The sequence below is a fragment of the Pleurodeles waltl genome, chromosome 9, assembly GCF_031143425.1.
Source record: "Pleurodeles waltl isolate 20211129_DDA chromosome 9, aPleWal1.hap1.20221129, whole genome shotgun sequence".
Taxonomy (NCBI): domain Eukaryota; kingdom Metazoa; phylum Chordata; class Amphibia; order Caudata; family Salamandridae; genus Pleurodeles; species Pleurodeles waltl.
This window is the reverse complement of record NC_090448.1, coordinates 421080216-421106485: the sequence shown is the minus strand read 5'-3', so window position 1 is coordinate 421106485 and position 26270 is coordinate 421080216. Positions and strand designations below refer to the sequence as shown.

At 46.4% G+C, this 26270-nt stretch overlaps 1 long non-coding RNA gene across 2 annotated transcripts in view; it reads right to left on the bottom strand.

Moving 5' to 3' along the window:
- LOC138259460 (uncharacterized) overlaps positions 1–26270 on the bottom strand; it is an 82522-nt gene that overhangs the window by 21838 nt on the left and 34414 nt on the right. For both annotated transcript variants that reach the window (XR_011198736.1, XR_011198737.1), the window contains exons 3-4: positions 18816–18867; positions 12534–12585 (exon numbers count right to left, since the gene is read on the bottom strand). This is a non-coding gene — a long non-coding RNA (uncharacterized lncRNA). The remainder of the gene's footprint in view (positions 1–12533; positions 12586–18815; positions 18868–26270) is intronic.

Sequence of the window (26270 nt, the reverse complement as noted above, 5' to 3'; positions counted from 1 at the left end):
CAGTCGATATATAGGGTCAGCATGAGATTTGGTCTATGGATGTGTCATGTAGCAGACTGAAATCCCCTTCTAGGATAATTCATGCAGTTTTGCTTTTCAGAGAGACCCAAAAAAACAGGCCATCCATCATGTGGGCATATATGTTGACAATGAAAAAAGACACCCCATCATTTGGAAATCAGCCATCTACCACAGTAATCGTGTGCAGTAGTGTCATGGGTGCATTTAGCTTGCTTAAAGGTTACAGAAAATACCCCGTTTTTCATGTTTTTCACTGGCGAGCATGCACTGTTATGAACCCAAGAGTGTTGAATACTCTGTATGCCTGCTGTAATTTCCTGAAGTAGGATGATGTCCCCTTTTAATTTATGACAGAAGTCTAGGACATTTCCCCTTTAATTGGGTGATTGAGACTTTTTGTAGTGACGGATAAGATCTTAAGAGATGACAAAGCCATCAGACAGGTGCAAACCTAAAGTATCCATCTCTCAACCAGTAGTAGATTCCTGGGGTGGTATAGGGGGAAGACAGAAGGTAGGGAGGAGGAAGAGGAGGAGGAGGATGAAGAGAGAAAGAGAGAGAGAGAGAGAGAGAGAGAGATAGGAGAGAGAAGAGCGAAAGAGAGAACTAGAACGCTGGATGTGTGCGGAGCATGAAAAATAACAATCAGCATACAGCCAAAGAGAGATCTAACTGCAGATAGCATTCAATAGAAACATGCCTAAATTGGGCAACTTCAAAGGTATCTATGAGGAAAAAGGATTAAACCCCTGCCTTTGAGAATACAATCACAAACCTTGATATATGACAAGAGAAAGGCAGAAACAGGCTGTAATACTCATGGAACACATGGGGGTAATTTTGAGTTTGGTGGACAGAAAACTGTCCGCCCAGTTCCCAACAGGGTAGTTGCATCCTACGCCGCGACCTACCCACCGGAGTTATTAAGGGTTTCCCGCTAGGTCAGCGGGCGTAAACCCACGTTTCTGCCACTGGCCTAGTGGGAAACAGGCTACAGCATTGTCTTAGGCTTGTAATTGAGCCGGGCGCAATGCTGTAGTGAGCAGGGTGCACCAGAACCCACACAATGTTCACTGTCTGCAAAGCAGACATTGAACATTGTGATGGCGCTGGGCAGGAAGGCTCCTGCACTGCCCATGCCAAGTGCATGGGCAGTGCAGGGCCCCCCCTGTGGCCCCTTGCACCTGTTCTCCCCCAGCCTTTTCATGGCAGTGTTACTGCGACTGCCATGAAAAGGCTGTCGGAGAACAAGGTCGTAATCTCCAGGACAGTGCTGCTTGCAGCGCTGCCCTGGTGGATTAGGATCTCCGCCACCGCCAGACTGGCTGGATCTAAGATCCTGGCAGAGCTAGCGGTTCCCTGACGGTCTGACCTCCAGGGTTGTAATGTGACACACATGATTTATCTTTGCTCTCCTTTTGTGCCATAAAGCTTGTTTTTTTCATTAGTGTGTTTTGGTTATCTTCCGTTATATTATTCTGAAATATGCCTCTTCCATGGGGTTAGCCACAGACTTAACATCTTAAGGCAGGTCCACCATTTCTGCTTGTAGGCATTCCATATTTATTTTTGTTAGCTGTGTCAATTCATACAAGAAATTGAGCCACTGTAACAGTATCTATGCTAATGGATAGATTCCTTTTCCTGGGGGTTTGACACTGGAGCTCTTTTGACCTGTCTTTTGGTCCCTCAGTTCTTTAGTCCCTTTATGATTCCCCCCATGCCCCTTTTCATTTATATCTGCAATGACTTTGATCACCAAGATAGAAAACAAGAGAGGAAGAGAACTGCTTCTCGACAGGTAAGAGAGCATTAGGATGCAAAATCCAGTACTCTGTAGTTAGACCACAAAATTCAGCTCAGTGTTGACTGTGGCAGGCATGTATGGAAGTACCGGCTGGTATGTAGTAAATATGAATAGGCAATGCCGCACAGAGAGCAATGGGTGTAATACCCTATAAGAGGTAAATGAGCTGTGTAAGGCAGCTTTTAATGTGTTGAGAGGTGAGTGCAGTCACAAAGCGATGTGGTGTAAGGCCACTTGAATTACTAACATCACCTAAAACACAAGGCTCAAAAGACTCAAAATTCCCCGGGGGTACCGCCTTGTTAGGTAGGTAGTGATCAGAGCTAGAGTCTCAGCAGAGAAACTTTAGAGCCTCTTTATACTCCTTGGGGACAGGACATCTACAAAGTACATCTACAAGATATGCAGGGAGTGTGGGGCCCACAAGGATCGAGGCACAATAGGAAGAAAGCAATGGGCATCCCCCACACGATCTAGCAGTCAGTGAGTTGCCTATAGCACACCAGCACAATCAGCCCTGCCAAGTGTATTCTCCCGTTAGAATGACGCGTTTCCGGTCCTTTTCCCGCATTGCCGCAATGCCTGAGATTGTCACGCAAGTCCTGAACTGCAGTAAAACCTTTTTGCTCCAGTTTCTCACTTTGCTAGGTAAACTCCGAGTAGTGTTTATCGAAGGCCACAAGGTGGCGCTTGTGTACAACGGGAGGTAGAGGATTCTCGATATAGTACAAAATGTATATGGCTCGCTCGTCTTCATCGCTTGATTTTGCTTGCAAGAAAGTGTCACTCATAGTCGTTGAAATGTCACTCATAATTACACTGAAATAATGAAAATGTCACACGTAGCAATCTGAAACCTTGGCAGATATGCACAAAAAGATTCAGATCGGCAGCACAGAAAAAGTGGAGCAGGCGGACGATTCAGAGGGGCCAGAATGTAGCTGGTGAGTATAATTTACCACCTTTGTTGCCGCAGGACTGTTCATGCATCAGCCAGCTCTTCGGTGCTTCTTGGTCGCCTGCGCCATCTTGTTTTTTTCCTAGTTCTCAGCATTAGATCTGGCCAGCACAGAAAAATGCTACTGACCCTCACGGCCAGCGTCTTACCTTCAGTCTTCATGACCGCAGTGTCCAGTGATCGGGCATATTGATTCTTTTTTTTTTTTACTGCACTCATTAACAAGTGTGTATGCATAGCTGCCAAGGTTTTATATTGCTATGTGTGACATTTACAAAATTTCAGTATAATTATGAGCGACATTTCAACAACTATGAGCAACATTTCAACAACTATGAGGGACACTTTTTTGCAAGAAAAATCAAGTGATGAAGACGAGGGAACCATATAAATATAGTAAAATATCGAGAATCCTATTGTACACCAGTGCCACCTTGTGGCTTTTGATAAACATTACTCTGCGCTTACCTATTAAAGTGAGAAACTGGAACAAGGAGGTTTTACCACACTTCAGGGCTTGCGTGGCAACCTCAGTCATTGCGATAATGCGTGAAAATGACAGGAAATGCGTTATTCTAAGACGAGATGCATGACACTTTGTAGGGCTGTGTATGGTGGTAATTAAATGCTCGATGGTGGTGGCCATTCTCGTCAAGCTTTAACCATGCCTCTCCCATGTGCATATGAGCTCTAACAAGTAGTTACCAACTTTTTCTGGATTAAACATCACGAGTATGGGCAAGGTTTCATGCCAATGTTGGAATAAAGGCAGTAGGAGGCACCCTTGCCTTGTTCTCTTTAACAAGCAAAAGCTTTCAGAAACAATACCACTAGTATGCACTCTAGCATGTGTGCATGGTGTTTTTCAAGAACTTTAGAATGTTGTTAGCATAGCCACATTTACACAAGATAAACTCTTAATGGTACTAATTAATTGTATCAAAAGCTTTTGAAGAGTCAAACTAGATTATGATTGTTGGGATTTTTCTGCAGTGCAATGATAATTAAAAGTCTTCTATTATCACTGCCATGTTGCCCTTCCAGCCAACTTGATCAGGATCAATAACACGTTGCATTTTGCCCACCAAGTGGTTAGTCATAATTATGGCCAACAGTTAAGAATCAACATTGAACAACGAAATGGTATAGAAATGTTTACATGTAGAAGGAACTTAATGTGAATTAACACTGAGACATCCAAATTTCTTGGATAGAGTTCAGTGTCATGGATACATGTGAGCACAAAAGCTGTGAGAATTCTGCTGAAAGATTTTGAGTGAATTCGTTCACACAAGGGGTTTTATTATATCTTAGTTTATCAGTTGTCCCTGATAAATATGCAACTGTCATTTCCCTATGCAACAAGGAGGATTCTTCTGTTATTAGCATATTTTGCAGACATGGATAATTAAAAATGTTTCAAAGTAGTGACCTATCCCTTGTAAAGTTATTGGAACCTTCAATGGGGCGCAAAACAAGGGTTTTTTTTCCCATTCTAAGATAGCTGCAAGTTTGATTATGCAGAATTGTGATTTACTCCAGTCTAGAGGGATCGATGTTATATCTGTTTTTGGGGTGGGTAAAAATCTTGTTCATCTGCTTGTCAACTTAAATTCAAATCAACAACATTTATAAAGCGCGCTACTCACCCGTGAGGGTCTCAAGGCGCTAGGGGGAGGGGGATTACTGCTGCTCGAAGAGCCAGGTCTTGAGTTGCCTCCGGAATGCGAGGTGGTCCTGGGTGGTCCTGAGGTTGGTGGGGAGGGAATTCCATGTCTTTGCTGCCGTGGTGCGGCGGATGCGAGGGACGGCGGCGAGTGCGAGGTTGGCGGAGTGAAGTTGGCGGGTGGGCGTGTAGAAATTGAGGCGACGTTTGAGGTAATCGGGTCCCTTGTTGTGGAGGGCTTTGTGTGCGTGGGTGAGGAGCCGGAAGGTGATCCTTTTGTTGACGGGAAGCCAGTGCAGGTGTCTCAGGTGGGCGGAGATGTGGCTGTTTCGGGGTATGTCGAGGACGAGGCGGGCGGAGGCGTTTTGTATTTGCTGCAGACGTTTCTGGAGTTTCGCAGTAGTTCCTGCATATAGGGTGTTACCGTAGTCCAGGCGGCTCGTGACGAGGGCGTGGGTCACAGTCCTTCTGGTGTTGGCGGGGATCCAACGGAAGATCTTTCGGAGCATGCGGAGGGTGAGGAAGCAGGAACATGATACGGCGTTGAATTGTTTGGTCATGGTGAGAAGTGGGTCCAGGATGAATCCGAGGTTGCGTGCGTGGTCTGAGGGGGTTGGTGCGGTGCCAAGGGCCGTTGGCCACCAGGAGTCGTCCCAGGCGGATGGGGTGTTTCCGAGAATGAGGACTTCCGTTTTGTCTGAGTTCAGTTTCAGACGGCTGAGTTTCATCCATTCTGCGACGTCTTTCATTCCATCTTGCAGGTTGGTCTTGGCGCTGGTGGGGTCCTTGGTGAGGGAAAGTATCAGCTGAGTGTCATCGGCGTAGGAGGTGATATTGATGTTGTGATTGCGTACGATGTCGGGCTCATGTAGACATTGAAGAGAGTGGGGCTGAGCGAGGAGCCTTGTGGGACGCCGCAGATGATCTTGGTGGGGTCTGAGCGGAATGGTGGGAGATAGATTCTTTGGGAGCGGTTGGAGAGGAAGGAGGTGATCCAGTCCAGGGCCTGTCCTTGGATACCGGTGGAGCGGAGGCAGTATATTAGGGTTCGGTGGCAGACGGTGTCGAAGGCAGCCGAGAGGTCGAGGAGGATGAGGGCGACTGTTTCTCCGTTGTCCATCAGAGTTCTGATGTCGTCTGTGACTGAGATGAGGGCGGTTTCTGTGCTGTGATTGGCTCGGAATCCGGACTGAGAGGGGTCGAGTAGGTTGTTGTCTTCAAGGAAGTTAGTAAGTTGCTTGTTGATGGTCTTCTCTATGACTTTGGCAGGGAAGGAGCGAGATGGGGCGGATGTTCTTCAGGTCGCTGGGGTCCGCCGTAGGTTTCTTCAGTAGGGCGTTGACTTCTGCGTGTTTCCAGCTCTCGGGGAAGGTGGCAGAAGCAAACGAGCTGTTGTTGATGGTCTGGAGATGCGGGGCGACGATGTCGTCGGCTTTGTTGAAGATGAAGTGTGGCCAGGGGTCCGAGGGGACACCGGAGTGGATGGAGTTCATGGTAGCTTTGGTCTCTTCCGTGCTGATGTGAGTCCAGGCGTTGAGGGTGATGGCTGGGGTTGTAGGTTCTGTGGTGGTTGGCTGTGTCTGGTGTCCGTAGCTGTCGTGTAGGTCGGTGATCTTACGATGGAAGAAGGTGGCGAGGGAGTTGCAGAGTTCTTGTGAGGGCGTAATGGCGTTGGCGTTGGTGTTAGGATTGGAGAGGTCTTTGACAATGTTCAAGAGTTCTTTGCTGTTGCTATCCTCCGTTGCTATCCTCCATCTCAGTACCACCAGGCTTCTAATAGGCTATCTGACCCTAATTTCAAGTCTCTACAGATCTCAGCAAAGGGTGGAGTGAGACAAATAGTTAACTATGGTTCTCGGGATGAATTTTGGATCTTTGTCAAATGAAGATGATGGTCCTAATTAGGGCGGGCTGGCTGGCTCCCTAAACACTGTTTATGCAGTGGGTTCCTTGTTTAAGCCACATAGTCAACAATTTCTTAACACTGGATTCCTGGAAAGCAGCGGGTCTATTGAATATTCCTGAGAAACATGGATTTCTAAGTAGTCTAACGGCTGATGTAATTTGCTGCAGGAATCCTGGTGTTTCTCCCACTTTGTTTTTGAGGGCTACTATGTTTTATGTGGTACTTGGACGTCAATTCACCAAAATGCCAGGGGTAGCAGAAAGTGACATCACACGCCCTTTGACCTTCTCCTTCACTCACACACACATACTTAGACATTCACACACTCTCTCTCACATAAATGCAGTTTCACCGGCAAGCAGGCACATAGCATACATTTAAAGGTATTTTTTACTTATCTCAGCTGCTAGGGAAGGTCGTATTCCAGCTAATTGTCCTTCATTTTCATTACACCAATAGTCAATAATGTAATATTATTCACTATTAGTGTTATACAAATTGGCGGAAAACAAGGGGTGGAGCTCCAACCGAGCTGCACCTGTGTTCGTGGCACTGATTTTGCCACCTCTGAGGCCAGGGGTCGCAAAGGCAGTGCTAGGGGCGGCAAGGGGCACGCCAGGGGCCGCAGCTGCGACGTCTGGCAACCCCGAAATGACGTCCATGATGTTGTAATGTGATCCCTTCAAGGAAATGGCATACAAAAGGAGGGATAGCCATTCTGTTAAACAACAAACTTAAATGGACGTATAGTATCATTTTGGATCCTTCAATCCTTTTTCAAGCTATAAAAATCTTCCCTTTTTAGGATAAGCAGGGCTCTATATTAGTGTTAAAAGTGTATATTCCTCCAGACCCTTTTTATAATACCCTTTCAACTAACCTTTTCTCATTCATATGTGGGGCTACATCCTTAGAGGAAGACCTCTACATTGTGTTAGTAGGAGAGTTAAATTGTAAAGTTTCAAATTACTCCCTTAATCTATTTGCAGTTTTAGACAAGGAAGAAGCTTTCCATATCCCACTGATCCTTTTCCACCCTAATATAAAAACAGGTAAAAGAGGCCGTCTGCTGCTGAGTCTGCCAAGGAAGAACAATGGCCTCCTTTTAAATGGTAGATTTGCATTTGATTCTCCAGCCAATTTACCCATAAATCTCCTGAGTGGTCCTCCATAACTGATTAACTTATCACATCATATTCCACCTGTAATGTCTTGAATCTGAAAGTTAATTGATGTCCTGTTTAGTGACCATAGAATTCTAGTATTCTCTTTGGACTGCTATTCCTGAAAGTAGGCTCATGGAGTTTTGATGCCACTAAGTTCCAGTTTGACAATAAGCCAGGGAGGTAGCATTGGTCATCATCTAGGATATGTATTACAAAAGAGCTATTGGACAGGACAATTAGTGTAATAGTCTTTTGGAAGGAAGATATTGGTGATCACTTTAGCAACTTTATGAACTGGTTTCTTCTTCTGGCTCTTGAAGCAAGGTTACAGTCCATCACAAATGTCAATGTTGGACGTTACATTCACTGATTAAAGAAATATACAAACTAGTTAGATCCCAATTTGTCTTTTCCGCGAATGAAAGAGCAAGGCTACTATCTTTGCTCAAAAGGAGAAGACATTCTTTAAAGGATGGCCTAAAAAATAAAAATGTGACCTTATATGGGTTGAATTAAGAGAGGCCGCCTTCAGAAAACACATGTGAAAATTCTGGAAAATGATGGCAGATTGCAGTGGTACTAGAACGATTTCTCATCCTTTAACTATTAGTGAGGACATTTGGAGCTGTTTTATAAGGGATTTATACAAGGAGAACCCTATAGTTGGATTTCGTATCAAAGATATCCCTAGTGATTCCGAGACGACACTGGCAAGCTATGGTTCGCCTTCCTTGAGCAAGATCTAGACCACAGTCAGGGCAATGTGGTCCTCAGGTGCAACAGGTCCGGATGGGGTTTCAATCATTGTCTTGAAAAGGGAAACAAAACTTTTGCCACAGATTCTCTATCCAGTCTTTAATTATTTTTTTCATAATGCATATGTTCCTCCTTCATGGACTGGAAGCATCATTGTCCACCTTTATAAGAAGGAGGATCAAAATCTCCTCATTAATTATTGACAAATCACTCTTTTAAATGCTGTGGGTAAAGTTTTTGCCAGATGCATCTTAGAGCACTTAAACTCGTTGTTATTCTGCTAGAGCAATCTGGTTTTAGGGTAAAGCATTGTACTGTGGACAACATTGCAGCTTTGCAAGTTATTAGTGAAAAATGTGTTCATCACGAAATGTCTGGTTTATGCTGCATTCATTAATTTTTGCACAGTCTTTGATAAGGTTGATCATCCACCTTTGTGGGAAAAATTGTCCAAGCTTGGTATATCTAGCGTTCTGTTGTGTTTATTAATTGCCCTACATTACTCTACTTAGTGCCAGATTTTATTAGGTGGGATAGGGGATTATCTACAGTCATCCCTACAAAATAACTGCTTGAAACAAGGGTGTTTGCTTGTGACATTTCTTTCTTCCTTTTACAAATCTGATCTTCCTTGTTTGTTTGCTGAAAGTATGGGTTTCCACCTCACATAGGAGGATGCTCAGTGAGTTGTTTGTTCTATGTGGACGCCATTGTGATCCTTGACCTAACCCCTAAAGGTCTAGCTTGAGGCCTTACCACCTTGCAACAGGGTTCTGATGTACACTTTTTTAAAATTAAGGGCCTCATTAAGATTTTGGTGGTTGGAATGATCCAACCGCCAAAGCTGCAGGGAGGAGGCTGCCGTCATACCGACTGCCTCTCCCCAAGTCATATTACGATGTTTCCACTGGGCTGACTGGCGGAAACATCATATGACGATTTTTCTGCCAGTCAGACTGGAGGAACAGTGGCATTAAGGGAGCCGAGGCCCATGCCGTGGCACAACAGCACCCTGGGAATGCACACTTGCAGACTGTGTGCATTCTGAGAGTGCTGGCGGGGGGCCCCTGCACTGCCCATGTCATGGGCAGTACAAAACCCCCATGGCCCGAGCACTGGCTTTCTGCCAAGCTTTTCTTGGCAGGGACCCCACCATGAAAAGACTAGCAGAAAGAGGACTTGTGATCTGCATGGTGGCGCTGACCACGACTCCAACTGCCGCCACCCATCATGGATCCCGGTGGTAGTGGCAAGGTTGTAATATGGTGGTCCAACCGCCAGGAGTGTGGCAGTCCAACCGCCATTGTGGGTTTGGCGGTCCTCGGACTGCCAAACTCGCAACTTGGCCTTAACTCTTCAAAAAGTAAGGTGTTAACTTTTTTTCAGAAAAAGAGTGGACCCCTATCCTAATTATTCATGGCACGTAGGTGAACAAAAACTGGAAGTAGTAAATTCCTACACCTTCTTAGGCAACATGATGAGTAGTACACTAAACGACCCTGAGCACACACCTCGTGGCCTTTGACATAGAGCACATTCAGAATAGTGTTTGTAAAACTCAGACACAGGCTAGGAGTTGTGGCTCCTTTCATATGGCCATGGGACGGCAGCATTTTTTCCATCTATTGTCAGTGTACTGAATTAAAATTCTGCCCACCCTTCTTTATGCTGTGGCACTAATAGCTGTTGCCAACTGGGGCTTCTTGGACAAGACTGAAGGTCAAATCTTAAGGAAACTATTATCACTTAATAGTCTAGCGCTATCGGCTACCCTATGATCGGACCTTGGTGCAAGGAGCTCCTTTGTTCAAGGGCTGGTGGAAGTGGTGCGATGGGGCCATTTTCTCGTCAACAGTAATCACAATTTTCTCTCATACCTTTCGTTTGCAGAGATTTTTGAATGAAAGAGAGATAAAGCGTTATTCTTTAGGAATTTTAAGTATGCATTAGAGCAATTTGACCTTGATTTAAGTACAGTCTCAGCTTAGGCTATTTCTTACACAGTCTACCTCTAAGTTAAGTTTCCCTATGGAGTTGAACTCTTATAAGTCCAAGGCAAATTCTGTTTTAGCAATTCCTTCATTTCTTATGAATAAATCGCAACCTTACGTGGTGTGGAACTTGGCCCATAGGGTTCAACGCCTCTGGGCATAAATTTGTTATAACATTGTTCCATTAAATTACATTACATCTAAATGGTATGGTTAACCAAGCACGTCACTTTTGTAAACTTGAAACATCTTATTTATATTTTTGGCCTTGTTATTATACTGTCCTAAATGGATAAGGTCTCTTTTTTTAAGATTCTCAGTACGTACTAACGCAGCTGACTTGTCTTATTGTTCAGTCTGCGTAATGAAATGTGTTGTATTCATGTTTTTAACTTTTTTAATGTTTCCTGCCTTTGTATTGATTCCATTTTATGTAGTTTTGAGGGTGTTTTTAAGGGTTTTAGGGTATTGTATTTTTTCTTGTGTGTGTTTTCTTTTCACATGGACCTCATTGGAATTTCATAGCATGAATAAAATTAAACCTCAGGTTTTGGCACCGTAATATTAGCAAAAACATTCAAGTCACTAGTCACATGATGCACATTTTCATCATATACATAAGCATAAAACTCGATAAAGCAACGTTAGTATTCTTGTTAGACTTAAATTATTTTTCACATTTTTAATGTGTATGATATTCCTGTTGAAATGTAACTAATTTAATCGAAAAGCCAGGAAACTACCCAACTTGTCTACCCTTTCTCAGTAGTATTGTTTAAGGTAGAAAAACATTATTTCAGTTTGTAAAGGTAGCACTAAATGTAGGTTATTCCTGAACTCATTTCACTAAGTTCTGTAAAAGAATATTAGATTAAGCAGTATGCTACTATTTCTCTAAAGACTTCAACTTCCTTTCCAGTTTAGTATCTATTTTGCTTTTTTGGATATAAAATGTAATAACTGATAGAGTCACCCCTCAGAGTAGACTTAAAAATCAATCCATAGAATTTGAAGGTCCGTAGAATCTTTGCCAATTGCTAAAAAAATAAGTGATATTAATTTATAGGGATTTTACCAGATTTTTATTTAGAAAACAGTGTGGTTTTAAGGCTGTCGGGGAGCAGTGGCTTCTGATTACACAATGACATCCCCAATTTAATACTAGTTTGATAGGGCACTAGAGTATTTTGGTCTCTGTTTTCTGTTTTATGCTCCCTAGCACTGCAGATAATAAGAAAAAATATATTCTGAAAGGCGAGTTATGTGTTGGGGAGAAGAAGGTTTATTCCTGTGCATCTGGATAGCACAATATCAAATGATCATGTAGATAGAATATAGAGATGTCTAACTACAATAAAAGCCCCCAAACTACACATTTTAGAAGATTGTCAATTGCAGGATCAAAGACCACCACAATATTACCCCCATAATGATTTTTGCATCGGATAGAGTGTACACGGCTTTAGACAGGTGTTCGAAGACGATATATCAGTTAATACTGTGTGCATATACACTCCCATAAAAAAGTTCCACCCTCTAGGATAATTTCTACTGATAGATATATTCCTTCTGTGTCAGTGACCACTTTCTAAATGTCCTGGCAATCATATTTTTTGAAAATAGTAGAATTCCCAAACCTTTGGAACATACAGAGATCGCTACTTTCGAATAAATATGTTTTGAAATTCAGCCTCAGCCTTCTTTCTATTATGATGGTTTAAAACATTCTTTCGCTTCGTGTGGTTATTAAGGTCCTTCACATTCCAAGGTTTTCGATGGGGTGGGTAAACCATACAAATGAATAGTAATAAAAAAGGGTTTGAGAAAAAGCAATAATTCGTCTCAATGCACCAAGAAGCCTTTAACAAATCACACTTCATATTTAAACCTGAAAGGAGAAATGTGAAAAACATAACAACAGTACTGTCTATTCTGGCTGTGAACAGGCTTTATTTTGTGCACCACAGAGACCAGATGCCAATCCCCCCACCATGAAACATCCACTTTATAAATTGTATATATACAGAAACTATGCGTAGTAAGAGAGTAAAGGAATAATATTATGAAAGGAGTAAGGTTTTAAATTCTCAAATCCACAGCAACCCTCAATAATCATCAACGCATTCAGAAAGAAGAGCAGAAAACAATATTAGAATAGTAAATTACATCTTGTATCCATCTACCCTGCTCCATGATCTGTGTCATAGATGCTGAAAATATTTAACGGGGCTCAAAACAATATGTGATCATGGAAGTACTTACTGTCCTGCACTTCATGCTGATTAGCCCTCAATATGATGGTCCAAAGGTGGCGCTGCAAAGAAGTACAGCAGTGATGGTGTTACTCATGTGTTCAAAATCACCTTCATTGTCTCTGTGATGACAATCCCTCTACAAAGATTAGTTAGCAGAAGCGTTGAAATTGCTTTTCAATAGTCGGAGAAATACGATTCTCAATACTTCCAGCAGAGAGCAGCACTCAACCATTAAAGCAGAAAGATTCACGTTGCGACGGAAAAACTTAAACTTCCATGTAGAATGGCTCTCACGGTTATGTTATGTTATACTGCGGGCTTGGGCGATGGGGGCTCTGTTTGGTGTGACACCCCCCCAAATAAATGCATTTTTGGCTTAAGAGTTGGGTCCATGGCCCTGAGTCGGTTCTCCTATGCCTTTGTTGTTTTTTCTCATCGTCTAGTTTGACTAAAAGGTTTCAACTTATTTTTTTAAAGAAACTTCGAACGAGGCCCATCTAAAGCATGAGATCCACTCCCTGGCGCAGCAACACCTGTTGCTGCTGCTGCCCTTCCTCCTCTGAGCCTGCCTGGCTCTGAGGTGTTCGAACACCTCCGCCAACCGCAGGCATCTGCCTGCGTCTCATCCCTGGTGGCCAGTGGTGGTTTCCTTCTGTCTCTCTGTTGCCGTCTGCCGTTTATGCCTTTCTTTTTCCCCTATTTTTTCTTTTGCTCTTTTTGAATCTCTTTTCCTTTCTTTTCTTTTTGTGCCTTTTTTCATTGTTTTTGCCCTTTTCTTGCCTCCCTCTGTGCTCCCTGCGCTCCTGTGCCACTGCTGGACCTGGGGCCACACCCCACCTCCCAGCGCCATGTTTCCCACCTTCCCACCTGAGCAACCCCTTCCACCTACCTCCCCTTTTTAATGGTGACCGCGAGCAGAAGATGCCCGCAGCGGTGCACCACTGGCATTGCGAAGGCGTGCCAAAGGCAAGCCCATCTGGCCCGCATCTGGACTGCACCCAGTGCCACAGACCCTGGTTCCCGCACCATCCATCTGTATGATGCAAGCAACCTGCATGCCCTCAACTCCGGAGGTTCTTATACCTGCCTCGCCCAAGGACACTCTTGGCCTGTTCTCCTGCTGCATCTGTACCTTCACCTGCCTGTGCACACTAAACCCCTCCTCCGCTGGACCACTCGGACACCTCAGATGTATACTTCTCAACACCTGCTCCCTCATCAAGCACGCAATAAAAGTTTGGGTCCTCCTCGACTCCAACACTCCTGATGTTGCCTTCTTCACTGAGACCTGGATCACCCCCGGACATCGACACGGCCATCCTCGACAGCTACAAAGTCATACATCAAGACCGCATCAACCGACCAGGGGGAAGTGTCACCATTGTACACAAAAACTCACTTAGCCTCACAACCAGCGTCGATGTCCAGACCCCTGTGGCCGAACACATGTCCAATCAGATCCAGACAAATCCAAACACCACCCTCCACGACACCCTCAACTACAGACCCCCAGGACAACGCCCACCCTTCAGCGAAGCCCTGACCTATTTTATTGCCTCCCCATACCCTCACCTCAATGCATTACATACGCCTCAGTGACCTCAACTTCCTCCTCGACAACCACAGTGACCAAAACACCTCTACCCTCATGGACAACATTAACACCCTCTGACTTAAGCAATTGGCCAACCTACCTACGCACTAAGCAGGACACACCCTCAACCCCATCTTCTCTGCAGGAAACCGCATTGCCTTCGCACACACCTCCGAACTCCACTGGACCAATCACCACTGTGTCCACTTTGTCTTCACCAAGACAGTTGAACGGCACCATGCACACCTCCCCCTCGCAGGAACTGGACCAAAGTCACTGAAGCACAGCTCACCACCACTATCAACCACTCTCCACCATCTGACACCACAGACACCAACGCCTCAGCCCATGACCTCCACCAATGGATCACCAACTGCGCCAACACCCTAGCCCCCCTAAGGAAACCCGCCTGAATTCAACACCACAAGAGACGCAACTGGTTCTCCCACGACCTCCAAGAATCCAAGAGCGCATGCAGACAACTCGAGAAAAAGTGGAGAAGCAGTAAAAGCCCAACAGACCACAAAGCCTTTAAGGCCGCCATCACAGCACACCACCGGCTCATCAGAGCATCTAGAAAATTTACTGTTCAGGAGAGAATCAACACCAATGCACACAACAGCAAGGAACTCTTTACTATAGTCAAGGAATTCACAACTCCTGGCATGGACACCTCCAACATCACATCCTCCCCCTTCTTCTACTATAAGATGCAGGACATCTACGAAGGTTCGCAAGCAAAGGCCTGCCCACCAGCTCCACCACGGACTCCAGCCACCAACCTATCGTGACCCACTGGACCCTCCTCACCCTGGAAAACTCCCTGAAGCTCATAAACACCATCCACTCTGGGGCACCCTTGGACCCATGCCCCCACCACATCTTTAATTAAGCCGGCACCACCATAGCACCTGGACTATGCCACACCATCAACAACTCCATTTAGACTGCCACCTTCCCAGACACCAGGAAACACGCGGAGATAAACCCCCTACTGAAGAGGCCCTCTGCAGACCCAACAGAACTGAAAATTACAGGCCGATCTCACTGCTTCCAATTACAGCCAAGGCAATTGAAAAAGTGATCAAGCACAGCTCACCAACTTCATCGAGACCAAGCCCATCCTTCACTCCTCCCAATCTAGATTTAGGAGCAACCACAGCACCGAAACAGCACTGCTAGCATCCACGGATGACATCCGCTTTCTACAGGACCGCAGTGAGACAGCAGCCCTTGTTTTCCTCGACCTCTCAGCCGCCTTCGACACCGTCTCCCACACCACCTTGTGCAAATGACTTACACAATGTCAGCATATGTGGTAAACCCCTGGAGTGGATCCGATCCTTCCTCACCGGCCAAACCCAGAGAGTCAGACTCCCATCCTTCACCTGGTTGCCAACAGAAACCAGATGCGGAGTGCCCCAGGGATCCTCCCTGAGCACCATACTCTTTAACCTCTACATGACCCCGCTCTAAAGGTCATCAGACACCACAGGCTCAACATCGTCTTATATACCAATGACACACAGCTCATTCTCTCCATCACTGACAAACCATCAACAGCCAAAGAGAACTTTCACAAAGGAATGAAGGCAGTTGCCGACTGGATGAGAGACAGCTGCCTCAAGCTCAACTTAGACAAGATGGAGATCCTCATCCTGGGCCCCACCACTATTGCAAGGGATGACTGCCAAGCTCGCAACTTGGCCTTAACTCTTCAAAAAGTAAGGTGTTACGTTTTTGCAGAAAAAGAGCGGACCCCTATCCTAATTATTCATGGCACGTAGGTGAACAAAAACTGGAAGTAGTAAATTCCTACACCTTCTTAGGCAAAGTGATGACTAGTACACTAAACGACCCTGAGCACACACCTTGTGGCCTTGGACATAGAGCACATTCAGAATAGTGTTTGTAAAATTCAGACACAGGCTAGGAGTTGTGGCTCCTTTCATATGGCCATGGGACGGCAGCATTTTTTCCATCTATTGTCAGTGTACTGAATTAAAATTCTGCCCACCCTTCTTTATGCTGTGGCACTAATAGCTGTTGCAAACTGGGGCTTCGTGGACAAGACTGAAGGTCAAATCTTAAGGAAACTATTATCACTTAATAGTCTAGCGCTATCGGCTACCCTATGATCGGACCTCAGTGTAAGGAGCTCCTTTGTTCAAGGGCTGGTGGAAGTGGTGCGATGGGGCCATTTCCTTGTGAACAGTAATCACAATTTTCTCTCATACCTTTCGTTTGCAGAGATTTTAAAATGGAAGAGAGATAAAGCATTATTCTTTAGGAATTTTCAGTATGCATTAGAGCAATTTGACCTTGACTTAAGTAGAGTCTCAGCTTAGGCTATTTCTTAAACAGTCTACCTCTAAGTTAAGTTTCCCTGTGGAGCTGAACTCTTATAAGTCCAAGGCAAATTCTGTTTTAGCAATTCATTCATTTATTATGAATAAATCGCAACATTACGTGGTGTGGAACTTGGCCCATAGGGTTCGACCCCTCTGGGCATTAATTTATTTAAACATTGTTCCATTAAATTACATTACATCTAAATGGTATGGTAAACCAAGCACGTCACTTTTTGTAAACATGGGTGTCAGGACTTGAAACATCTTATTTATATTTTTTGATTTGTTATTATACTTTCATAAATGGATAAGGTCTATTTTCTAAGATTCTCAGTACGTACTAACGGAGCGGACTTTTCTTATTGTTATGTCTGCATAATGAAATGTTCTGTATTCATGTTTTTAACTTTTTTAAATGCTTCCTGCCTTCATTTGATTCCATTTTATGTAGTTTTTTGGGTGTTTTTAAGGGTTTTAAGGTACTGTATTTTTTCTTGTGTGTGTTTTCTTTTCGCGTGGACCTCATTGGAGTTTCATAGCATGAATAAAATTAAACCTCAGGTTTTGGCACTGTAATATTAGCAAAAACATTCAAGTCACTAGTCATATGATGTGCATTTTCATCAAATACATAAGCATAAAACTCGATAAAAGCAACGTTAATATTCTTATTAGACTTAAAATTATTTTTCACATTTTTAATGTATATGATAGTCCTGTTGAAATGTAACTAATTTAATCGAAAACCCAGGAGACTACCCAACTTTTCACCCCTTTCTCAGTAATATTGTTTAGTGTAAGAAAACATGATTTCAGTTTGTAAAGGTAGCACTAAGGGCCATATGTACGAACGCATTTTCCCATTGACACAGAATGGGAAAAACCCTTTGCTACATCTGGCCCCAAATGTTATTCTTCAACTCACTTCACTAAGTTCTGTAAAAGAATATTAGATTAAGCAGTATGCTACTATTTCTCTAAAGACGTCAACGTCCTTTCCAGTTTAGTATCTATTTTGCTTTTTTGGATATAAAATGTAATAACTGATAGAGTCACCCCTCAGAGTAGACTTAAAAATCAATCCATAGAATTTGACGGTCCGTAGAATCTTTGCCAATTGCTAAAAAAATAAGTGATATTAATTTATAGGGATTTTACCAGACCTTTATTTAGAAAACAGTGTGGTTTTAAGGCTGTCCAGGAGCAGTGGCTTCTGATTTACATAATGATAACCCCAATTTAATACTAGTTTGATAGGGCACTACAGTATTTTGGTCTCTGTTTTCTGTTTTATGCTCCCTAGCGCTGCAGATAATAAGAAACAATATATTCTGAAAGGCGAGTTATGTGTTGGGGAGAAGAAGGTTTATTCCTGTGCATCTGGATAGCAGAATATCAAATGATCATGTAGATAGAATATAGAGCTGTCCAACTAGAATAAAAGCCCCCAAACTACACATTCTAGAAGATTGTTAATTGCAGGATCAAAGACCACCACAATATTACCCCATAATGATTTTTGCATCGGATAGAGTGTACACGGCTTTAGACAAGTGTTTGAAGACGATATATCAGTTAATACTGTGTCCATACACACTCCCACAAAAAAGTTCCACCCTCTAGGATAGTTTCTACTGATAGATATTTTCCTTCTGTGTCAGAGACCACTTTCTAAATTTCATGGCAATCATATTTTCTGAAAATAGTAGAACTCCCAAACCTTTCGAACATATAGAGATCGCTACTTTCGAATAAATATGTTTTGAAATTCAGCATCAGCCTTCTTTCTATTATGATGGTTTTAAACATACTTTCGCTTGGTGTGGTTATTAAGGTCCTTCACATTGCAAGGTTTTCGATGGGGTGGGTAAACCATACAAATCAATAGTAATAAAAAGTGTTTGAGAAAAAGCAATAATGTGTCTCAATGCACCAAGAAGCCTTTAACAAATCACACTTCATATTTAAACCTGAAAGGAGAAATGTGAAAAACATAACAACAGTACTGTCTATTCTGGCTGTGAACAGGCTTTATTTTGTGCACCACAGAGACCAGATGCCAATCCCCCCACCATGAAACCTCCACTTTATAATTTGTATATATACAGAAACTACAAGTAGTAAGAGAGCAAAGGAATAATATTATGAAAGGAGTAAGGTTTTAAATTCTCAAATCCACAGCAACCCTCAGCAATCATCAACGCATTCAGAAAGAAGAGCAGAAAACGACATTAGAATAGTAAATTACATCTTGTATCCATCTACCCTGCTCCATGATCTGTGTCATAGATGCTGAAAATATTTAACCGGGCTCAAAACAATATGTGATCATGGAAGTACTTACTGCCCTGCACTTCATGCTGATTAGCCCTCAATATGATGGTCCAAAGGTGGCGCTGCAAAGAAGTACAGCAGTGATGGTGTTACTCATGTGTTCAAAATCACCTTCATTGTCTCTGTGATGACAATCCCAATACAAAGATTAGTTAGCAGAAGCGTTGAAATTGCTTTTCAATAGTCGGAGAAATACGATTCTCAATACTTCCAGCAGAGAGCAGCACTCAACCATTAAAGCAGAAAGATTCACGTTGCGACGGAAAAACTTAAACTTCCATGTAGAATGGCTCTCACGGCTAAGTTATGTTATACTGCGGGCGTGGGGGATGGGGCGTCTGTTGGTGTGACCCCCCCCCCCCAAAAAAAGCATTTTTGGCTTAAGAGTTGGGTCCAAGTCCCTGAGTCGGTTCTCCTATGCCTTTGTTGGTTTTTCTCATCGTCTCATTTGACTAAAAGGTTTCAACCTATTTTTTTAAAGAAACTTAGACAGAGGCCCATCTAAAGCATGAGATCCACTCCCTGTTGCAGCAACACCTGCTGCTGCCCTTCCTCCTCTTAGCCTGCCTGGCTCGGAGGTGTTCGAAGCCCTCCGCCAACCGCAGGCACCTGCCTGCGTCTCATCCCTGGTGGCCAGTGATGGGTGTCAGGTCCCGGGAGGGCCCTGAATAAAGACCAGAGATGCTGTAATGGAGGTGCATGTATCCTTTATTAACTCTCACACTCTTACTGCCTTCGCGCCCTTTTCCCTCCTCATTTATCACCTCCCGCTCCTCGTCACCGCGCAGTCCATCCTGACCTGACAGGAGGGGTGATGTCTCACTCACCACTTCCGTACTCCTGTAGTGGTGCAGCCCAATGCCGGTGACGACACCACATCCCTCCCCAACGGGGAGGGGAATAATTTAACGTGAACAATCAAAACAACGGGTAACATGTTTACTTGGCCTGTGTGGCTCTTTCCTGTGGAACTGTTCTCCGCTCTTCCGGATGAAGCCCTGGAGTTAGTCAATCACAGGCATAGTCCTCGTATCGCCGGGATGGGCCTGGATTGTATCTTAACATGTATCTCCCACTCCCGGACCGGTCTGATACCTGGGTCTCTTCTGCTCTCTAGTTGGATGCTGCCTCTTCGGTGGGTTGCCTCCGTCCTTTGCTCCACTGCTGGGTGGGCTATGCTGTGCTCTGGATTATCTCCTGCTTCTCCGCTTGCGGACTCCAGGCCTTCCGTGTCCGCATCCAGGTCTGCCCATTCCTCAGTGCTATTTTGTCTCTTTCTCCAGATGGTGCTTGGGGTACGTGTTTGAATAGTGCTGCGTTGCGCGTTACCGTCTCCAGTCCTCGTCGGTCTGTTATCATGGTGCCTTTTACCGCAGTCACAGTCCAGGGTTGTGCTTCGAATGGAAGGAGGAACTTCCCTCCCGGGTGGCGGTCTTTTACCAGGACGGTGTCCCCAATTTGTATCGTCATCTCGCGGGCTCTCCGTCTCTTGGAGGCCTGCTCGTTAGTGCTGGCTCTTCTTGCTTCTGACTTGTTTGGCGGCGATAACCTCGCTGCCCACGATGGGTGATGGGAAATGGCATCAGACACCGCCCTCCCAAAGCAGAGCTGGCTGGGGGTGGCTCCTGTGGTGGCGTGACTCTGTACTCCCTTAAGAAGGTATATATCGCCCTTTCCGGGCTTTCGCCTTCTGCCACCACAATGCGAATGACCTTGTTTAGTGTTTTTACGAACCTCTCCACCTTCCCATTTGCTTGTGGCCATCGTGGTGTGACGGCCCGATGTTTGGTGTTTGTTGACGCTAAGAACTCTGCCCATTCGTGGCCGTTAAACGGGGGCCCATTGTCTGTGCGCACCTCCCCGAAGAGTCCGTGGTGGCTATCATTTTTTTGAACTTGGGGATAACTGTGTGGGCGGATGTGGAGTGTACGATTTCGACTTCCGGATAACGCGAGTAGTCGTCCATTACTATGACCATGTGTGAGCCATCGGGGAGGCTCCTGAAGTCTGCACTGACTCGTTGCCACGGTGCTGTAGGCCCTTCTTCAGTGAGGATCGGTGTCGGGGGGTCGGGGTTGCCGCTGGTTTGACATACGAGGCATCATTTGACTGTATCTTCCACCAGCTTGTCCAGACCAGGGAACCACACTTTGTCTCTGAGGTGGGCTTTCGATTTTACGATGCCTTGGTGTGCTCCATGAGCTAGGGACACTGTTCTGGTTACCAGGATGGATGGAATGACTAACCGGAGGCCTCTCAACAGGCAGCCTTCCTCACTTACGGATAGTTCCTGCCGTATGTTGAACAGTGCATGCAGTTGGGCTTGGGCTTCTTGTGTTCTGAAGGTGTCGGGGCGTTGGAGGGCCCGCCAGTTTCCTGTCCCGGTGGCGGCTATGGCTAGCTGTAGACATTCGTCCTGGGCAGTAGCTGTGACCACTTCGCTGAGTGGTATGGGCAGGGGCCTGGCGCACTCTACTACCATCCTGACGTACTCTTCTGTTTCCTGTGATTCCTCCGCTTCTCGTGGCGTGGCTGTGCGGGCACGTCGGGACAGGAAGTCAGCTGGGTTTCTTGTGCCTGGTTGGTGCTCCAGCGTGAAGTCGTACCCTTGGAGTTGCAGGATCCATTTCTCTATCCTCGGTGGTGGTTTTGAGAATGAGTCTTTGAACAGCGGTACGAGGGGTTTGTGGTCTGTCACTACCGAGAATGGTTTTCCGTACAGGTAAAGATGGTAATGACGGCATCCCCAGTGTATGGCGATGGCTTCACGTTCGATTTGCGAGTATCGCTGCTCCGTTGGTTTAAGTGTGCGGCTGGCGAATGCGATAGGTGCCCACTCCTGTTTCTGTGCCAGCACTGCTCCTAAACCTGTGGGGCTGGCATCGACAACTAACTGTGACTGGCGTCGCAGGTCAAAGAACGCCAGTGTGGTCTCTGCGGATAGTGCTCTCTTCGTGGCTTGGAATGCGTTCTCTTGTTCTTCGCCCCATTGCCATTGGCGATTTGCTTGTGTCAGCTTCCGCAGAGGTCCCGTGACGTCCGCCAGGTTTCGCATGAAGCGACTGCAGTACGTGACCATGCCTAGGAAACTCCTTACCCCGGAAACTGAGGTGGGGGCTGGTGCCTCTTGGATGTCTCTGACTTTCAGGGGATCTGGTCCGACTCCGTTCTTAGAGAAGTGATATCCGAAAAAACTGATTTTTTGTTTCAGGAATTCACACTTGTCCCTGTGTAGTGTCAGTCCCCTGCTTTGTAGTCTAGAGAACACTGCTCGCAACCTCTTCAGGTGTATTTCAACGGTAGGCACGTGGACTAAAATGTCATCACTCACGTTGAGGACTCCCGGGAGTCCTTGCAGGACTTCTTTAATGACATGCTGGAAGACTACTGCCGCGCTAGAGATGCTGAGATTCAGTCTCTTGTATCTCCAGAGGCCATTGTGAGTGGAGAAAGTGGTGATGGGCCGTGATTCTGGGTGCAGCATGATTTGATGGTATCCTGATCGGAGGTCCATTTTGGAGAACCAGTAAGATCCTGACAATTCACTGAGGAGGTTGTCTATTGTTGGAGTTAAGTGTCGTTCCCTTTTGATTGCTAGGTTTGGTATGCGCATGTCGACGCAGAGTCTGACGGCCTCCGGTTGCTTGGGTTTCCGAGCTACAACAATGGGGGAGACCCACGGTGTTGGGCCCGATACCTTTTCGATGACTCCCGCTTGTTCTAAAAGCCGTAGTTCCTGTTCGACTTTGGGGCGCAGATGAAAAGCTATTCGACGGTGTCTGAGGGCTGTGGGGGCGACAGATGTGTCGATGTGCAGCCATAGTGGCGGTCCTTTAAGGCATCCAATACCCTCAAACAGAGTCTTAAATTCTTGCATTAGGTCTTGGAGCGTATTCACATGGATGGCGAAAGCGAAATGCACCAGGTTTAGGTCTTGAGCAGTTCGGCAGCCAAGTAGGAATCCTGTGCCATCTTTGGAGACATATACTTTAGTGGCTGTTTCCGTGTTGTCGTGGGTGATGTCGGTTGTGAAAACCCATGTTATGTCTAGTGGTCGGCTGTTTCCGAATGCGAATACCTGTATGTTTGTGGGTCGGAGTGCTGGTAGTGGTTGTGACAGGTTGTTGTATATGTTCATGGCCATTAAGTTTATGGACGCGCCTGTGTCCACCAGTGCCTGTGTTGGAGAGCCCTTGACTATGACGGTGCAGGTGGGTAAGCGTCGGCCTCCGACAGCGTGAACTACATGGATTGTGTGTTGGTCATTGTACATGTCGCTGTCTGAGTCTTGGGCCAGTGTGGTTTCCACCATCTTGACGGTCTTCCTTGCGGGGTTGTTTGCTTGTTTCGGTGTTGACTTGCAGACTTTGGCAAAATGATTGAGCTTCCCGCATGCGCTGCATATCTTGCCCCACGCTGGGCAGGTGGTTGGATGTGGTGCTGGGCCGCCACACCACTTGCATGGTCTGCCCCGTAGCCTTCCTTTGTAAGGTTCTCTTTTTGGTCGAGGTGTGTTCGTTGTTACTGCATTGGCTACTTCTGCTTTTATCTGGGTTGCAGGTGCTTGTTCCATGTGGGCTGCTCTGGCTCGCGCTAGTTCTTGGGAGCGCCCTAGTGTAGGGATATCTTTCATCAGCATGTTGGGTTGCTGGAGAATGCGTTCTCTGAGTTTTGACGATGAGCACCCCTGTATGACTTTTGCTCGGATTTCGTCTTCTTCATCGGGCAGAGTGCAGGTGCTGGCTAGTTCCTTTAGCCTGGCGTAGAAAACGTCGACGGACTCATCCGTGATTTGACGTGCTTGACGTAATAGGAACCTTTCATAGTCTGGGTTGGCGTATGGCTCAAAATGTGCTGTAATTGCCCCTTTTAGTGTTTCATAAGTGTGTGGTCGTGCTTCTGTGACCGACTTGAATACTTTGTGGATGTCCGCTCCACCGATGTGGAGGAGGAGGGGTCTGCGCCATTCTGCTTGGATGTCTAGGGCTTCAAAATATGTTTCTAGGCGTTCTAGCCAGACTTTCCACCTTGCCGCTTGGGTGGGGGGGGCGCCTGTGATGGTGAAGGGTTCTAATGGCGGTATGCCGGCCATCGTGAGCAGTGTCTAGTTGAGGTGGGAGAAAGTGGGGCAACGTTGGTTTCGGGTACAGTGTCTGGGCTAGGAGGCAACAGGGAAAACACAGCTCTTGCAGTGATGGGGCTTGTTTTGTGTGCCTTCCTGTTGTGCCTTGCTGTTATTTCTGTTCCTCTTGTTTTTTTTTTTTCTTTGAGGGGCAGACAATGATTCTGCCCGGTGTGTCTTTATTTATTTTTTATATATTTTTTTCGGTTTCTTAGGCCGGACTATGTGTTTTCAGTCTTTCTTTTCTTTTTTTTTCTTGTTTTAATTGGGTAGCTCCGGGACGGGCGCTTTCCCTGGTGTTGTAGGTGCTCGCACTTGAGTAGCGCGTGTTCCTGGAGCGCCGGTCGCGCTCGCTCTTGGCAGCGTGTTTTCCTGCTGGTGAGAGCTGGGGGCGGGTGCCTTTGTCGTGGCAGGCCACCGGCTGCCTTCTTCTGCCGCGTTGCTGGAGGTGGGGCACCTTCCTGGTGGCTGCAGCGCTCGCGCTCGGGCAGCACGTGTTGGTGGGGCGTTGTCCGCGCCGGGGAGCACGTGTTCCCTCAGGGGAAGAGAGAAGCAGGTAATGACCGTGGCAGCACACCGGCCGCTTTCTTGTGCGAGTCGCTGGGGGCATTGGTCGCACTCGCGTCGAGGAACGCGTGTGTTCATGGGGGGGGCAGGTACCTGGTCGCGGCAGCCCGCCGGCAGCTTTTCCTCATGAGTCACTGGGGAGGCCGGGCCTGGACTTGGGGTCTCGCACCTCTTCAGTGCTGCGTTCAGTCGACACACCCTTCTGGCGATGCCTGCAGCGGGGAGCTCGCCACCATCCAGGGCAGGTAGCTGGGTTCTGCTTCAGGTAGGCGAAGCTATTTGGGGCGCGCCGGCTTGCGTTCTTCTTTCTGCCCTCTCTCGAGGCTCTCAGTCTGGTGTTCCTGGTCGTAGGTGGTGTCACTACCATAGGTGGTAGGCCCACTCTTCATCGCCAACTGTCAGGTCCTGGGAGGGCCCTGAATAAAGACCAGAGACTCTGTAATGGAGGTGCATGTATCCTTTATTAACTCTCACTCTTACTGCCTTTTCGCCCTTTTCCCTCCTCATTTATCACCTCCCGCTCCTCGTTACCGCGCAGTCCATCCTGACCTGACAGGAGGGGTGATGTCTCACTCACCACTCCCGTACTCCTGTAGTGGTGCAGCCCAATGCCGGTGATGACACCACAGTGGCCTTCTGTCTCTCTGTTGCCTTCTGCCGTTTATGCCCTTCTTTTTCCCCTATTTTTGCTTTTGCTCTTTTTGAATCTCTTTTTCTTTCTTTTCTTTTTGTGCCTCTTTTCATCATTTTTGCCCTTTTCTTGCCTCCCTCTGCGCTACCCGCACTCCCCTGCCACTGCTGGACCTGGGGCCACACCCCACCTCCCAGCGCCATGTTTCCCACCTTCCCACCTCCCAGCTGAGCGACCCCTTCCACCTACCTCCCCTTTTTAATGGTGACCGCGAGCAGTGCGTGCCCGCAGCGGGTGCACCACTGGCATTGCGAAGGCGCGCCAAAGACAAGCCCATCTGGCCCGCACCTGGACTCCACCCAGTGCCACAGACCCTGGTTCCCGCACCATCCATATGTACAATGCAAGCACCCTGCAGGCCCTCAACTCCGGAGGTTCACCACCTGCCTCGCCCAAGGACACTCTCAGCCTGTTCTCCTGCTGCATCTGTACCTTCACCTGCCCGTGCATTCTAAACCCCTTCTACGCTGGACCACTCGGACACCTTGGATGTGTACTTCTCAACAACTGCTCCCTCATCAAGCACGCAATAGAAGTTTGGGACCTCCTCGACTCCAACTCTCCTGATGTTGCCTTCTTCACTGAGACCTGGATCACCCCCGGACATCGCCATGACCATCCCCGATGGCTACAAAGTCATACATCAAGACCATATCAACCGACCAGGGGGAAGTGTCACCATTGTACACAAAAACTCACTTAGCCTCACAACCAGCGTCGATGTCCAGACCCCTGTGGCTGAACACATGTCCAATCAGATTCAGACAAATCCAAACACCACCCTCCACGACACCCTCATCTACAGACCCCCAGGACAACGCCCACCCTTCAGCGAAGCCCTGACCTATTTCATCGCCTCCCCATGCCGTCACCTCAATGCATTACATACTCCTCAGTGACCTCAACTTCCACTTCGACAACCACAGTGACCCAAACCCCTCTACCCTCATGGACAATATTATCACCCTCTGACTCAAGCAATGGGCCGACCTACCTACGCACTCAGCAGGACCCACCCTCAACCCCATCTTCTCTGCCGGAAACCGCATTGCCTTCTCACACACCTCCGAACTCCACTGGACTGA